Genomic DNA, 17990 nt, shown 5'->3' with positions numbered 1-17990 from the left:
GGAGAGGCGGCCAGTTAATAGCATCAGTGTCCTCATCCAATAACTGAGTCACGCAGAAGGAAACCAGGGCCCACAGAACCTTCATGACCAGGGTGCTGCTGCTAGGTTGTTGCCCTCCCGAGCAAAACCCCAAACTGTCGCGCGAAGAGAATAAAATGGCGTACTCAAAAGTACCGAGTGATGCAACAACAGCTCTGTTTGTGCTTTTATCATTGATGTATTCCATCATAGTGTTGGAGCCGCACCAATAAAGGTGGAGGAAGCTGAGCAAAGCAGTATTTTCACAAACGAGAGAAAGATAATTGTCTCAGTCAAGAAATCTTCAGATGAATTTAGAGTTGCTCATTTATTATAATTTTGCCTCTTTTTTTTTCATAGTATCTAAGAAAATAATCGACTGAATTTTACGTTTTATTAGCTTCAAAGTTTTCAAAGTTGAGCGTTCGAAGGAGACCACAGTCAGAAGAGAAGCGACGCTACACAAGACCTAACGGATGACAGAGTGTCCCGGTGCCACAGGAGCCATCGCAGGTCCCCGTCCCCGTGCACCGACGGGTCCCGCTTGTTTTGATGACATGAGAGAGCTCTTCCTCAAAGGACTCCTTGAGGCACATCAAGGACGCGCACACACACCTGAGAATCTACGTCGAGGAGTCTGTCCTTTAAAGAATTTGGAGGATCCTTGGAACATTTCTCCCTTCCAACCTTTTGAGGATGATCCTTTGACTCGGAGAGACCCACTGGATTCCTGCTCAGGCGTAACCGAATGTGCCGTATTAAACACACAAATCATGATACAGATGAACCTGTCTGGGTCCATTACACCGGATGCAAAAATAAACAGATTAAGTGGGCTGACTGCATCCCAAACCGTGACATTGCTGACACCTTTGAAGGCTTCGTGCGTCTGTAGGCAGCTCAGGGGCCGAGATAAGAGGTGAAAAGTCTGTTTTGAACCTCAGCACGAGACATCCCTAATGGCTTTAGATCATGTTCCCTCTCTGACACACCATTAAGTGCTAAATGTTAGGAATTGCATTACTGCAGCTTCTAAGATTAAGAGTGATAAGGAAAAGCTGTTATTCCTATTCTCTGTGCACCATAGCTTTTTGCTGATGAATAATTCACAAAGCCAAATCATCCGCCACAAAAGATAAAGGCCCTCCAACCACTTCTCAAGTGTATTGATTTTCGATCTCTATATGTGAGACCGGCAAATGGATGAGGAGACACTAACTAAAAAAATAGTCCTAAGAACATCCCCTCTCCTGACATCTGTCTGACACAGCAGAATACAGCAACTGATAGACTAAAGCAACTGGATGTCAATTACTGTATCTTGTCTCTTGCCATGAAGAGTGTTTTTTATATTGGCCCTAATTATCGATTTTTACATGATCTTTATTTTCCTTTTAATGGGACATTTTATGACATTCGATTACAAAATGCAGAGCCAACGGTGAAGCACCCAAGCTGCTGTAATCTGCAAGTCGATGATAGCAGAGCAACAACGGCGCTGAAGTACTTGAGCTCGTACTCTTAATAGAAAAGGAGCAGGTAACTTGAGTTTTCAGAACCAAAACATGCTCAAAAGGATTATTTCGCTTCACGCATATGTTTCTCTCTCTCTCTCACACACACACACACACACAGATCTGATTAGCTAGCTAAAAATAAAGCTATGTTTAAATCGGTTTGGCTCTCCTAAGACACGAGCGGCTGGAGATGGACACAGTAGATCAGGGTTTTAAAAAGGAAATTAGAGCAAGAATTAGTAATGGATGCCTGATTAAAGAGACATCCCAGGATCCCTTGCTGCATTAAGACAGTAACATTATTACTACTTCAACCATCTCAGTGCAAAAGTAATTCATTATGATACGTGGACAAATCTTTGTACCTGCAGAAGGAAAAGAAGAGCCAGTAGAGTCTCTCTGGGGCTAATTGCGTCATTTGGTTCTTGAAATTCTTATTTAAAACATCCAATGTAAGTGCATTCCCCACCTCCTCCTGCCACTACATTCAACCTATTATAGACACTTTATTCTTTATTTTATACTTAAAGCTGATCAATTAGAAACAAATTTACTAGAAAAGAAAACTCTGACATTAATCGATCTTGCAGACAATTGAAACAATAGTCGATATGATGAAAAATAAATGGGAATCTACAGAAGGGCGTATATAGGCAGATGAGTGTGTGTGTGTGTGTGTGTGTGTGTGTGTGTGTGTGTGTGTGTTCTCCACATGTTAAGCTGTTGAATTATCAGAGGTAAAGAAAGTGAGATTTGTAGAGAGAAAAGCTTGTTCCTCTGTAATATCAACAAATGTCTTGCATGATGTTTCCATCAAAAAGAGTCGGAGCATATAAAAATACATGACCTCATAAAAGCCGAACAGGACGGCGGGGACAAGTGAAGGATACAGACCAGCAATAAAACAAAATGGGAATCCTCAGCTGTTGCACGGAACACTGCTCCATTTTGCTGGTGCACGGGGCAATAATGCCCGATCACTGACCGCGGCCTCTTTGACCTTTGGGGCAGTCAGATCCAGTACCCTGAGAGTGCAGCGACCGTGTAGGCACATGTGGAGTCAAAAGTGCACTCAGCCATGATTGTGCAGCACCATTTAATATTTCATAGGTGAGCAGGAGCATATTAACAACGGCACGGACCCAACAGAGGACTGAAGAGGGGCCGGCCCAGGCAACCCTGACAGATGAGTGCTAATGCAACCCAGAAGCGGAAAGAAACCTAATCTCTCAACATCAGGGATCTAATTCTGGCAGGATTTAAAAAAAAAAAACCCCACTCTTGCGCCATTCTTTACATTTTAAATGCAAACGTGTAGCTACATTATTTACAGGGTTGCACGCGTCCACCCAAACGCAAGGCTTTCAGTCACAATCGTTTAACTGACAGTGCCTGTGACCTTTGAACTCTGCAATCGAGAAAGGCTGAAAAAAAGATACACAACAGCAGACAGGAATATTTAACAAGAACAGACTGAGAAGACACACTCAGACCTTCTGGACAGATATGAGTGATGATACGATGAACCTAGACTGACTTGATGACAGCTGATTACCTGCTAGTGTTTCAAATCCTCTATTTCGTATATGTTGCACGAGATCATATCAACAGAGAATCGATGTTGGGACGAGAGTGTTGTGACAGGAGTCCTGCTGGTCTGTTCTGGATGATAACTGACTATCAGCGTGCTTTGTTAGCTAGCAGTAAGACATTTACAAAATAGGCATTCCTGCTGTTAAAGAGCAAATTAAATTGACTTACACGGACACATCCTGATCAATGGCGGCACGACTGAAGTGCCCGATACGCTGTGTTGGTACCAGGAAGTCAAAGAGGAAGAGGAGCCACTAAAGGACAACAACTATTTGCTTGGAAAGGACAGAAAACTGTTTTATCCTTCCCTGTTGGGCAAGGCAACAAAGGAAACATCCAAAAATGTTTTCAAATGTTGAAGACGAATAAATAGTGAGGTTTAATTTGCTGGAGGACTTCAACAACACAGGGCTGCTGAGGCAGATAGGGAATAAGTGCATATGCTCTATTAAGCCTCCTTTCTCTGTAATCTGTTGGTGCCGTGGATAACGGAAGTGAAGGTTGATGACGGTAACGTCGCCCAGGCAGGTTCAATCCTCAGTGGGGTCCACCACAAGCTGCACGCCGAAGACTTCAAAAAACATTCCAAAGGAACAAGAAATGTGGGGACACTTTGACAAGAGGGAGAATGCAGAATATCATCAATGCACATTGACACCAACATACACACCCACCCACACACACACTCACTAATATCTTACTCCATTCACTCACCTTCAGTTCCCACGAACAAGACTCACTTTCTTATTAAAATCCTTGTTATTACACCTGCAGATTTTCAACATTATGAGTCCTTGGACGTCCATCATGTGAATTTATTTCTTCACCATGAGACGTCTCAAAATCTGCTTCAAGCTTTTAATCTTTTATCCTGTGCGACACATAATCTCGGTGAAATCTGCAACGTAAACACACTTAACACACACGCCTGCATAAATGAGCTGATTTTTAGTTTTTCGTGCATCTTTGGATCAGAATTCCCAAAACCTTCTGATGGGAACATCACTGAGGCTGAGAAGGACAGTTTCTCTGAAATCATCAATGCTGCCAAAACCCCTGATGTTAAAAATAAACCCCCCATCATTGTCTGCCCTGAGACTGGAGAAGCGAGTTAACAAACAACGTTCTCAGGACATTTCTGCTTAGATTGGGGACTTGGGTTGGGGCTCCAACAAACAAAAATCACAAACTTTGTGACCAAGGAGACAGAAAAAAAAGAAAAATCTAAGACTTTCTGATCTTTCTGAATGCAATGCATTTCAAATAATTAGTGTTTGTGGGAATAAAAGACCGTTTGCACAGTTAAAAGGAGCGACTGCCAACTTTTATAACAACCAGGCACAGCAGGGAAGCAGGAAATCAATATTTGCATGTTATGTGGATTCAAAAAAGGAAAGGGAGTTTTAGATAAACGGGGAAAAAAGATTTTGTGACTGGAAGAGACCGATATCCTCAAATTATCTGAAAAATCGATCTGCCCTGTAAACTCTGTTTGGCACGTAGCAGCTTCTCGTGTCACCAGTGTGTTTATTTGAACTCTGCGGGCAGCATTTTCACACTTTTTCCTGAGTTTTTCGGAACATTCCATTTATATCTGATTAATCGGTTATTTTTTGTCCTGAAGGCTAAGCATTGTTCCAAAGATATAAAAGCAAAGCACACTTTCAAAACTCTCCTCCCAGAGGAATTTGTGCCACAGGAATGCCCCTAGCACAAAAACGTATGTTTAGAAAGTTTATTTTTAGTGAGAATCTGCTTTTAAAAAAAAAAAAAAAATCTTTACAGTGATGAGAAAGTAGGCGTAAAACTCTGATCTACCAGCCCAGATCCTGATGGGAAATTTTGCTACTTATTTACTTGTTTGTACAAGTTAGAGCCATAAACCACAGATTAACAGGAAGTCTGAAGGAAAATCAGACACAGAAGAGGTGAACGCAGGTTAAAGAAACCCAAAAGTCTCGTTTCTGCCAGCATGGATGTTATTCCCGTTCCCTGCTTTCACACTCACTTCATTACAGTTGTCTTTACTTCAACGTGAAATATGAAAAGAAGTAACAATATTCAACCCAGCAATGCAGCCACATGGAGTCCAACCTGACCGTGTGCTGTTTGAAATGTCTCCTTCACGTCCCTTTAACACTTTTTTCCCCCCAGACTTGCACATTAAGACTATCTTGACATGTCAGAGGGGTAAAACAACATATTATTTTCCACTGTATCGATCCAGTAGACAGTTACTCTCTTTTGGTTCCTTCCTTCTAGGGCAAATTGCCATCTCTGCGTGTACAGCATACGTGCTATGTGTAGATCAGCCCCGATATCGAGTAAGATGCAGCTGACAGGAAACGGCCTGTTCATTTTAAGGTGTATCTAATGGGATGGAATAATCGACATCAGTTGTGACTGGTCACAACACTGAAGGTTGTTTAGTATCGGATTTAAACGGGTCTTTTTGTTGAACTTCAACTGCTCTGGCATCTCATTTATCCCAACAAACTGTTGACCTCACAGCAGGGTGTCTCGGTTTTGCACCCATTCCGCCGCATTAGAAGGAAACTTCCTGTAAAGTGGCTGCGTCCATCTCACTGCGGAGGGGAAACTGCATCGCTGCCTCATAGGTCTCATCGCTATTTTTATTTTCATGATTGAAATGGTATGCTGCTCCTGCCGCTACGTCCAGGGTCCAACTGGACTTTGTGACTTCTGGAATGTGTAGAAAACAGAACAATGATTCACTTTAGGGTCAATAAAGCCGGATGTTGGTGGTAAGTGTGTTGGAGTTCTACACTGCAGAGATAAATGCTGCATTTATGGCTCTGCGGGATCGCTGCAGGTGACTTAAATCATGTTTTCATGTTGATGTATCAGCATCCAATCACAGTTTCTTTATTCAGTTTATGGCCTGCAATCTGCAAAATGCATTTATTACCGAGCAGCCTGCCGGGTGAATTTATAAGATCGATACATTCTTTTTTACAAGTGTAAATGCTGGATCTTTCACCCCATTTTGCAGGCGCTTGGACATGTTCCACAACAGCTTTTTCCTTCATTTCTACATCGGCTGCCAGAGCCTGCAAAGCTGGAGAATGTTATCTTTCCTGGTCCAGTCTCATTCATCTCCCATATATGATGCTGCTGTTTTTTTAGCCGAAAATAATAGTTTCAGCATTAATTCATCTAATTTTGGATTGAAATGGTATTTTATTGCCTTAAATGCAAAACTATGATATGTTCTTTATTTAAACAGCAAACACACCTAAAGATTTTGAATGTGTGAAGAAATCAGTTCATCACTTTATGAGCATTTGTGGGTTTGGAACCTTGCTCAAGGGTACCTCGGCAATGCTCTGAAGGCATTCTGGCACCTTCACCTACTACCAGAACACCTTCTATGTTCTCGAACCGAGGACCCTCTTATAAATCGGTTAAGACGAGACGAGGATATTCTCCTGTTCATTTCACATGACCCAGTTTTGTTTTTTTAAATGGAAAAAAAAATTTAATTTTCTCTTTTCTTAGACGTGACATTTTCTGACAACGGGAAGGAACCTTCAAAGATGCAGTAATAAACTTCCGTCTGCAGTATTACTCACAGAAGGACAGTACGGCGCCCATTTTTCAAGGTCACAAAAGGGTCACAGTAGATTTTCCTTTGTAAAAATGTTCCCATTCCTTTAAATGATTAGTGTCGCGTCCCAATCCACTTATTACATAGTCAGCCGAAAGGATACGCTCCAATAATTTCTCAGAAGGAAATGGGTGAAGCGTGCACATCTGGACCACCTCTGCATCGCTGTGTTCCAATAAGGACAAGCTCATTTCCAAAATATGAGCCAAGAGCGTCCGCTCTGGGAGTTCGCTTCGAGGCAAGTGAAAGCCTAAAAATGGATTCACAACCTTTGGTTATTTATTTGATTGACACAACGCAGTGACATCCAAAGGGTTTTCTTTCAGTAAAAATGAAATTTCATCCATAAGGGCAAGTTGGAAACTGCAGCTTTAAGTGACATAAGTGGCGGAAGAAAGCACTTCTCATAAAGAGAGTCAATAACTTGCATGACTGCTGTGGCACCTCAGGGTAATACCACACTAACAGCAAAGGCATAAGTGGATATTTATTGAATAGCTGTCGCCAGCTCCTGTTTCCATGTAAAGGAGAAATAGAAATTTAAGAAAAAACAACAATTAAGTTTTGGGTCATTCCAAAGCTGATTGTGTTGCTAATACAAACACAGCAGTCTGAATGAATCATGAGCCATTATAATGAGAGAAAATAAATTAATTAATTAAAAATGCCAATGACATCCATGCACTAACAACGCAATATATGGGGAAACCTGATCTCTTGAGGGAGCAGATTAGGCAAGAACAGAGAGAGGAGTTGTTCACCTGATGCGCAGCGGTAATAAATTTAGCTGGACGGCCTATTTGAATGTCATCTCTACCTCCTGAGAGCCTCCTTGTTCCGTGCTGTGTAATAATAATGTCGGGGAAGAGCTATGAACTTTGGGTTTCTTATCACAGAGAAGGCATGACAGGGTTTTTACGTATCTCTGGGGCAAATAAAGAAATGTGAATGAATTAGACATTTTTAAGTGGCAAGGAGCTCAAATAATTCCAGTTTTTCTCCTTCCTGAAACTTTCAGTGAAAAGAAGACCTTCAATTTGCCAATCCCAGACCCCAAATTTACATTCTATTCTATGGACTAGGTAGTTGGCACCATGACGACTTGGCAGCAGTCAAGCACTGTCAAAGATATCATTATGAATCCTCTGACAAGTCCTCCATTATGGATTTCAGCCCCCGCAGCTGCAGAATGTGTGCCTGTCACCTAAGGCCAATCTTCCAGATGGTTCACTTTTTTAGTCTATGTCACAGTGCCACTAACTGACCCACTAATGGCTTTTTGACTCCTACCACATGAGGGCCTGTTAGCAATGCAGAACTTGATGACCCGAACTTTTCACTGTCTCAGAGTTCTATCTGTATTGTGGGGACTACACAACAACGCACCAGTGGCAGAACTGGAGTCACTGGGGAGGAGAAGTTGAATGTGTTAAAGTGAGCATGCTTGTGTGTCTGCGGAGGAGACGATTTATCAATTCACAAGTTAAAAATCCCTCAAGAGTATTTGTGATGACTGCAGGTCATTGACACCTCCACAAGTTTGGAAGAAATTTGTGCCGACAGCATGTCTGGATTTAAAATTAAACACTTTCACACTTTTAATCTAGTTTGTTAAAACTTGGAAAGAGAACAGAAAGAAGAGTCCTCTTCTGTACAAAGATGGAGGGAAATTATCTCCAGTAGAAAGAAAGGGACAAATTCATTCACCGAACACAGTTATAGCTGCGATGTTAGCAACGCTAACTGGTTTTAACGATTAGCATGATGAGGTTTCAAACTATGGCTCTTTGCTCACCGGTGTAACAGCCGTCCATCTGGCGCCATTTCGAGCCACTGAACCAGCCGGGGGTGGTCTGTAACGGTCACCTTTATGCATTAGTTCCCATCACAGTCATTTGGAAAATGTTGACGTTGGCTCAAATCTGGTTTGTCTGCAAAAGGCCTAAGAAACGCATCAGTGCTGCTCATATCGGCCGTTTCAGAGGGATGCGGAGGTCCGTCTGAGACACCGGTGTCTGCTCGGCAGAGGGGAGCGTTTATGGTAAATCAGTGGAATGGTAAACCATAAAAAGGTCTTTAAACGCTCAATACTGTGATATGAATGTAAATCCTGTATAGCTGGAGATCTACAGTGGGACTTGAAAGTGAGGCGCTGTCACTTTGTTCCCTTTTTCTTTGATCTGAGTCTAATCTCACTGTGTGTGTTGCTACTGGATCGTCAATTGATTTATCTGGAGCGGAGCAGAGAGGATCCAGGGAACGCTGTGATGGAGTTCAACTCCATTTCATCCGATGATGGACAGTCTCTCCTAATATGACGTGCGGCCAGAATGTGAGATTACAAATATTTGGTGCCCAGTTATAAAAACTGAGAATAGCCTCGTACCAAGCCTGTTAATTGTCTTCTTATTTGCAGGGATTTTATTAATGACCTTTTCCTCTGTTATAAGCTGAGCTGATGATGGACATTATCATCACAGTTGAGCAGATCTCTCGGCATCAACATTTCCAAATTTGGGAATATATAATTATTATTATTAATATCCCGGAGCTGGGCCCAGTGATGGATTCCATCCGGATTGGAGGGATCATGCTCTGACTCTCCAGGTCAGAAAAGCTGGCTGGGAGCTTCAAGTTCTCACACCAGTGAACAGTTACGATCTTAACAACAGTTTCTAGTTTTCTTTTATGACCAGCCATTAGACTGTGAGAACCATCAGCCCAGGGATGCCAAAATTACCCGTTATTAACTTTTAACGTTATTAACGTTATTAACCCGTTATTAAACCACCACATTTGGACCAGACTCTGATTTCTGTCTTGATAGAATAAATTGCTCAAATCTTTTGAAAACCTCGGGAGAGGAACAGTTTTGGGGTTACGTCGCTGTTTGTTTTGCAAATTCTCACTGGATTGTGCGAAAGCTGGAGTTGCTCCTTCGCTGGCACCAACCTGGCAACCTCAGGCGCTGTTGCTTGATGAAAACAAGCAGACAGATCTGTCTTCCAATATAATTGCTGTGCAGAAATGTGCCCCGGCAGCAGGTTCACATTACCTTTAATGAAACACGCACACAAACAAACATTTCACATTAGGTCTTTAGGTGATCCGGCGATTGAGAGTTTATTTATTTATGCCAGGCCCTCGTACTGCAGCAGGACTATGCATCAAACTCTGAAATCACTGTTTATCATGGGAAAGCTTTTGAGGAATCACTTCCTGGTGATGTCTACGTAATTACCGTCTCGTTTTTGAAGAGGCGACATGATGTAAGCTTCTATTCTCTCGACTCTGAACCCCACAGCAAAATTAATCTTAAAAATAAAAAAATCAGCACATCCTCAACAATTGCGCTGGTAGACCGCTGCTCCTCCACCCTCCTGGTATAAAGTACATCACATAATTCCACAGAGTGCCCTTTCCTGTTTCATATTTATACTTAGCGTGGAGATGGTGCCGTGCTTTGGAGAGAGAGATTTCCCTCTCCTCTCGCAAAAACACTGCTCCACTTTAAACATTCAAGTCATGGTTCAGTAAGGTGCCTGCTGTCAATTTTATTTATAAACCTCCCCGGCCTGTTCCTTCATTCAGACAAGCGCTCTCACCACGCTTCCATCCGCAGGCCCTGAGTGATGCAGACACCACCTACGAGGCATCCTCAAAGGCAAAGTGTAAACACGGCTCACAACAGCACTTAATGCAATAACTGGGAGAGGAAACACAAACGTCAGCAACACCACACTTCAACACTCCGAGTTGTTAAAGTGAATACAATAGCTCGGCTGCCTCCCGCAGCTTTGGGAAGTGGAGATTTCTTCCGAGACCCTCAAATCCAAAAATTACAGCCCGTTTGCTCTGCCCAGCGTTCGCCTCTCGTGGAGCCGAGGCCGAGAAGGCGTGATGACTCCCTGGTTGTGCGTCTGACTGCGCTACTCGCAGACTTATTGATGGTTCCCTGCATGATTCTGCAGAGTGCAGCCACAATAAAGCAGGGGCACGCCCCGGAGAATGCTCAGAGTAACATACAGACACTGTGGGTTTAATGACATAATGAGGGCAGTTCCGTGCATTTTCTATGAATTCGCAGCCTCGTTTTATGCAAGAAGAATAACCGGAGAAGTAGTAAAGACAAGCTCCGCAGGGGTGGCTATCACCATGACAGAGGATCTTGTTAGACTAATTTTTAGGGCTATTTTCCAGCGCTACTACTCCCAGCAGCAGCCTGTTTTTACCTGTGCAACAAACATTGTTTTGTTCTCCTTCCCCCGTGTAAGTTTGCTTTACAAGGCTTTTTTTTTTCATTGACTGATGCTTTTTAAACCGGCAGAAAGAAAGCTGCCCAAAGCCCAATCCAAAATCTACAATTTATTCATTATACTTCTAACTATGTGCTCAAATAAATCTGTCTCTGTCAACCTGCCCAGATTAAACGGCTGATCTGCCCCAGGCTACCAATATAGCTACTGCTCGTGAATGGGGGCATTTCCTGTCTCTGGTTTATCCTCCTGCATCTATGGCAATGAGCCCAATTCATACAAGTTTCAGGTTAAGCATTCTGAACCCACAGAGGCCGATTTAAAACCCAGGAAAGTTCTTAAGAACTGATCAAGTCATCACGATGTATTAAGAAAGTGGTTCTTATCCAAGTCATGGCACTGAAATGTCTTTTATACATGAGGAAGGCATTTTAGTGTTACATGATCCATTATGAGCTTTGGTTTGAATTGTGCTTAAATTAAAATGCTGCCAATTTTAGAATTAAACGGCTGCTGCGCCACAGCACCAAATAGCTCCTGAAGCACCAAATGTAAGAGAGCCCTGCAGTATTTGCACAGTGGTGCCTCAACAGCATTTTCTAGAATCACAAATGACTGATCTTCTACAGCCAGGAGCAAAAAAGTCCAGTCTGAGCTCCGTTTAAACCGTTATCCCGAGTTGACTCTCAATATTAAAGACGGCAGGATTTATGTCCAGCTGATTAGCTGATATGAACAAGAGAAATCCCTGAACTCCTGAAATTACATGCAAGAATTTGAAAGCAGGATTAAGGATCCTCTAATAAGACATGACCTGATAGGTCTGCATTCCACATGCCAAAGCTCCACATTGCTATTTCTAGATGTCAGGAAGGTCACTCATGCAGAAACTACCACGATTTCACCCCATGAGAGAGATGATGAGACTAATCCAGGACCATTTGATCATGTTAAACTTCTCAGTTGAGCCATTTTTCATTGTCAAATTTCTTCACGGCTGATCCGTGAGGTAGACTCCTTCCCACTGGCATCATCTATCATCATCACGTCAGGCTACCAGGCTGTTCTCACCAGTGAGCACTGGTTCTCCAGAGACCAGTGACTCAGAGAAACATCTGTCAATCAAAGACTCATAAAGTCCTCGTCGCATTTACATACGCAATCAACCACGAAGACGCTCATGAATCTTATGTGAGCATCTACCAAGAGCCCAGATGCTGTGAGGTATTCGTGTAGGGGAATTTAGATGCAGCATACGGATATGCACGCGTTTGCACATTCGCAGCAGATTCCTGCTCCACGACTCCATTATTCATGTAAAGATTTCAAGTGTGTGCCACAGATGTGATTCCTGTGCCGGCGTTGTTAAAATATAGCTTCAAGCAAACACTGGGAAACGAGCCAGTTGGATCAGCCCGCCCCAGGCCGGCACCCTGAGCGTTCATTCTAGGTAATCAGGTTTACAGAAAAACTCGAAATTTCTAATCATCCTCGATCAAACTGGATTCAGAGATTTTTAGGATCAAGCAGAGCATCAAAATGAGGTGCCAAATGTCTCCTATGAGCCATTTGAGAGCGGCTTTGAAGGGTACTCAATGGCACCCATCATCCGGCGACAACGACTGCTGATTTTAGCAGAAAATGACCATAAAGTTCCAATGCTGCCCACCTGGATGGACCCAGAGAGTGCTTGGCGGGCATCGACGCACCGAACAGCTGCTTATTAAGCACGGCCCGCAGCATGGAAGCATCGCTCAGGTGGAAACATCGCCTTGAGAAAGAAAAGACAGAATTTAGCACATTAGCAGGCCAACACGTTTAACTGTGGAGCTGTTGATCCCAACGCCATTAATCCGCTTCCTGTTTGACTACACCGTTTTCTCTGAGGGTTACTGATCAGCCTTTGGCCTTGACTGTGGTTTGCAGCACCCATAATTAAAACAATTCCTCTCTTCTGGGATTACACACACCGATCATAGCCTGTACACAGCCGCAGCACCTGTCCCACTGTTCTCGCTCACCTTCAAAGTTCATTTGGGCTAATGAACACAGCTCATGGTAGCGATGGGATCCCTAATGATTTAGAAAGACATTTCACCTGTTTACGTTCACCATATGGTTGCGGCATTCTCAGCGGCCCTCTGGGAATAGAGTTACCTTCAAAAGAGGACTGCGCTGATGTTTTCTTTCGTGCCATCCTGTGTTTTATTAATGGAACCCCAGCAGTGTTTCAAAGCAAAATGCAAAAGTAAAGTGCCGAAGCAACATTTAAGCTACACAAGGAAACAAATTCTGGTTTGCAAGCATTTGTATATGATCACCTTTTTTCCCAAAAATATTTTTACATTTTATTTTTGCACTTTGTTTAATTTGTTTATTTCTTCTGTCTTCCTGGTGCTGACCTTTTGATCCAAACAGCATTATTGACCCATAATCCTAGACTCCAACTCACCCTGCCGTCACCCTGATGAGCCCATCTCTGTCTTTCTGCCTCACCACTGATCCAGCCCATAATGTCCAGCACAATGTCCCTCCACAGTAATCCTATTCCTGATTGACAAAGATGCTGAACCACTCAGCCGACCAGGACCCCCAAAGCTTTTCAAACTTTCCTTTTGCTTTATTTCTGTTGAATTGCTGGTGTTTTATTGCCATTTGCTTCATTCATTTTAATGTAAAACCACTTAATACAAAAACCATTATTTCTCCTAACATTCTACATGCAGTCTTACTTGGACACAATTCATTATTCATTTTCAAATGTGTTCATTTAGCCATTTAGTGTTCAGTCGGCAGTATTTGTTCCTGCTGATAAGCTTTTATTCATCAAGCCAAACCGCCCCCTCAAACACCTCTGATGATATGTATATAGCTAACAAGCTTAATTGTTTCTGAAACATCCATGCATCTTAATGATGCTGAGGCAATTGGTTGTCTCAGTAATTGCATCTTGGAAGAGAACTGCTTCACAGACAGCAGCAATGGCAATCCTCAGATTGGTAATTAAAAGAATGAGCAGCCGATGTTGGGATGGGATGATTAAGGCAGCACAGACTTCCTCATGGCAGTGCAGGGAATGAAAGCTGGATTGATAACGCTGCAGATGAGCCATCAGCATACGTCCGTCGCTCTAAGAGGCAAATAATTACACAGGATCTTTATATATGGTTTGTGTTATTACGACTTTTATGTGTTGCTAACAGCCCAGCTCAGGTGACCATGGTATTAATAGACTTGTAAATGACATTTCTTTAGATATTTTTATCTTTTCAATATTTTTTTAATTTGTTTTATTCATCACTTTGTTCTCTGAAAGCTCCTAGAAATCTTAAAGGTGGCAAGTTCTTGTTCAGGGTAAGAGATCATCGAACATGACCATGACCATGCACCTGTTGAATAGAAAAGCTGTTGCAGTTGTGCAATAACATGACCATGGAAACCTCAGAAATCAATGGCAACATGGATTTCCTCTGGGTGGGTTCACTGTCCTCCGTGGAATATTACTGTGATTCATCTATAGTTTGTAAAAAGTACATGATTCAGTCATTCTCAGCCTTCTGCACAAACTGCTACTTGAGCAGACATTTGAGAACCAAGATTATCCGCAATTTAAGCAGCATTCATCTTCAAATTAAGCAACTGCTTCACCGAGCTTGTTCCCTGAATCAGTTCATGTATTATGCAAATAGCAGAGGAGACGGAACGCTGTAGTTGTGACCGAGCTCTAACTCTCTGGGGAGAAAAACGGTGGAAATGTGCCTCCAACGCTGATAAAAGCGGACATGGAAACCCCAAATGGGTGTAGTTGTTTCTAAGAGAGGATGAGGAAGAGATGATGCCGATGCTTTGTGAAATGAGAAAACCACACAAACTCAGAGTGGAAAAAAATGAAATATCTAGACCCGACTCATTAAGATTGGAATTATGTTAAAAGATTGAAAAAAGAGGAAAAAATGGTGAATTTCTAAGCTGAGATCTTCATTCGTGACAGTGTTGAGATATTTTCTCATGATTCTCTTGCATTATACCAGATAACTTACAGGAGCTTGACCGTCACCATTTTCTGCTTCGTTATTTTTTTTCCCCTTTTCTTAAAACCAGGTACTTTACTAGCGGGACTCGACTACAGAGGAGAAAAGAGCGGCTGCAGACGAGCTTTCCTTTGTAGGTGTGAGCGTCCTGTGTGTTTAGTGTGGCTCAAGCGACACAATGGTGCCGCTCACAAGTGATTCTCGAGGGCGTCGCTCTGTTTTTCCGATGACGGAAGCAGCATTCTCAGCAAAACCAGGTGTGAAAATGATCTGTGGATCATCGCTGCAGTTTCAGGATGTCTGTCAACCGTGTGACTCCCCAGCGGATGTCGTGCCTCCTCCTCTAAGTGTTTAACACCCTAAAAAAAAAAGTCTGTGTTGGTGATTTCTGTCAAAGAAGAGGCCTGAAAGAATTCCCAACAGAAACTTCTATATGATGGGAAAGTTCTTAGTTTTCTGGATGGATTCCCTCCCAACCCAAACCGTCAGCCAAACGGAGCATCAGTTAACGACCGCAAAAGTATGACAATAGAAATATGATAAAATATCGCATCGATATAAAGAATGTTTGATCCGAGATCCCCAACGACTGATTGCCGTTAGTGTTGAGCCCTACAGCTAGTCGTTACCGATGAACACACCAAAGTACAGAGGAGACATGTGTAATTGTGTATTTAACAGCAGGACATGTATTCAAAACTAAAGAATTAAAACTTTTAACAGGTTTCATCCCAGATGTGTAAAAGGCTTTTGTTGGTGCTATTCTAGGACTCAAGCGCTCTCCATGTTGTTGAAAATAGCTGGGAAGAATGACAGAACTGAAGATTCTACGCTGCGTTTTGAACCCATTTCGGTTTTTGATGTCCGCCTGCTATTTTTGACTTGAATTGATACTTCTCTGAAAATGAAGCCTGAATTCCCCGTTTTCCGCTGCCATTTGCTATTGTCGGGACGAAGAATATCCTGGCTGAACCAGATTGCCAAAGTGGAGTCAAGAAGAAGGTCTCAGATGATGAATAATGGAGGACGAACAGTGGAGCTTCAACGCCTTTGAAAACTGCTCCGTAATATATCTACAAATGCACATTCCAGCCTTTACTTATTAATATCTGGATTCTTTCTTCTGGCCATGTCAATGCCCAACCCTTTCTTTCAGGATAAAATCAAATGAAATTGGATTTTGTAGAAAAATCAAACCGCTGGGGAGGATTTTGGGCTAAACCCACGTGCAGCAAATTCGGTAGGAATGAAGCCATTCAAAGCGTGATTATATTATTCAGCTTCGAGGAGAAGTCACTGTACGCACCTCTGTCCAGAACCGTTCCAGCCATTGGAACGTTAGATGCTGCAGATCCAGAAATGCTGTAAAGGTGCTGCAGCCCACAGACGCACTGAGAATGTCGGTCTCATTCCTCAGCAATGGTCTTCAAGGCAAATCCTCTTTCCCCCGTAAACCAGGGAGGAGAGCTGTGCCTGTCAGCTGCCCCACGGTGCTGAGAGAAGGCTCACAGCCTTTAATTCCCAGCCAATCTTCTGTCCATCACACCAGTTTATACCTGTTTTAAAGCTCAGCTCAGGTCCAACACTGTCCCTCTCCCACACGTCTTGCAGCCAAAGAAAATATTGTGAAAAGCTCTGATCTCCCCCCACTATATTCAATATGAACAGCAAATCATGTTTGAGCGCCCTGCCTGCCTCCCAACGCCAATCTGGAATGTTTGACTGATTTTGTGTTTAGAAGAGAAAAAAAAAGCCAACACAGAACAAACAAAGTGCTTGGATTCACGGCAAAAGCTGCCATATCAGGTGACCCAAGCAGTTTTCCAGGATTATCCTGCATGGGGCCACATGCTGATAATAATGAGCGCAGGTGGACTCAGAGCAGCACGACGTGCACAGCGCACAAGAAGGTAGAGAAGCCACTCCTTCAGTGCTGCCATTTTCAGAAGATTTCCATGAATAAAGGATTAGCTACAAGCTGTGAGTCAAGCTCTGGTTCTTCGAGTTGCTTTACATATTTAAGGCCAAATTCTGCTCCAGCAGAACAGGCGGCTTAAAGTCAAAAGAGGTTGTGCAGCAATTTTGTAAGAAAGGAATCAGCCAGGGACAAGTGTGAGTCCCTCACATTCTCTTAGGAGCTAACGTGTTAGCATTATGTGTTGAAGTCAATTAAATGTGTAAATGCTTTTTTCCACCCTATAAATTAGAATTTAAGAGACATTCTTGTTAAAAAAAAGAACACAACTGCTGCAACAACTCACAATAAACCAACACACGTGGACACACTAATACAGTGATGTCATCATTAATATTGGACTGCTATAATCAAAGTTTTTTACTGTACAGACACGCACGGTTAAAAATGTTTGTTAAGCTTAAAATGTGTTGTTTATGAAGAGTATACATTTTTAATGTTTAACAGTTTGGCTCAAGAAAACAGAAAAACAAGTTGATTCAGTACTTGTGGACTGATTTATCTTACCTGTGCACGACCTCCTGCTGCCACCGTGCTCAGCCAAAAGGCTTCCCTCCGCCCCCACACACCTGTTAATGGTTCCAGGTGGAAGATACTAAGTGGGGTGTTGAGGAGGGGTTTACTCTTAGAATTTAATGGTAATCTTTGTGTAAACTACTTCTATCACGTGAGGTAATTATTTAGTGTATGTAACTAATAGTTGGCTCATAAATGTTCTACTCATTTAGGTGTTTATAGGTTGGAGATTAAGGTGGTTAAAGCTGACAGGTGGGAGGTGCTAATGTTATTTACAGGAGACATGGATTGGTGTGAGTAATGGAGGAGTCAAGTGGGTTTTCTCTCAGCTGAAGAGGAAGAATAAAATGTTTTGTTTTATCATTGAGGCCTTTCTGTTGTGTTTTTCCTCTTCTGCTTGATTTAGTTCCCACAGGATATGGGAAATCATGGACAACGTCTGTTTAAGCTCCTCGC

The 17990-nt window shown here is 42.6% G+C and overlaps 1 protein-coding gene across 1 annotated transcript in view; it reads right to left on the bottom strand.

Annotated features, from left to right (window-relative positions):
• LOC130524644 (bactericidal permeability-increasing protein-like) overlaps positions 1 to 17990 on the bottom strand; it is a 166954-nt gene that overhangs the window by 136442 nt on the left and 12522 nt on the right. The gene's annotated exons all lie outside the window — the stretch shown is intronic.

Source organism: Takifugu flavidus, chromosome 4, assembly GCF_003711565.1.
Source record: "Takifugu flavidus isolate HTHZ2018 chromosome 4, ASM371156v2, whole genome shotgun sequence".
In the NCBI taxonomy this organism is placed as follows: domain Eukaryota; kingdom Metazoa; phylum Chordata; class Actinopteri; order Tetraodontiformes; family Tetraodontidae; genus Takifugu; species Takifugu flavidus.
The sequence above is the reverse complement of the archived record's forward strand: the minus strand, read 5'-3'. Positions and strand labels throughout refer to the sequence as shown.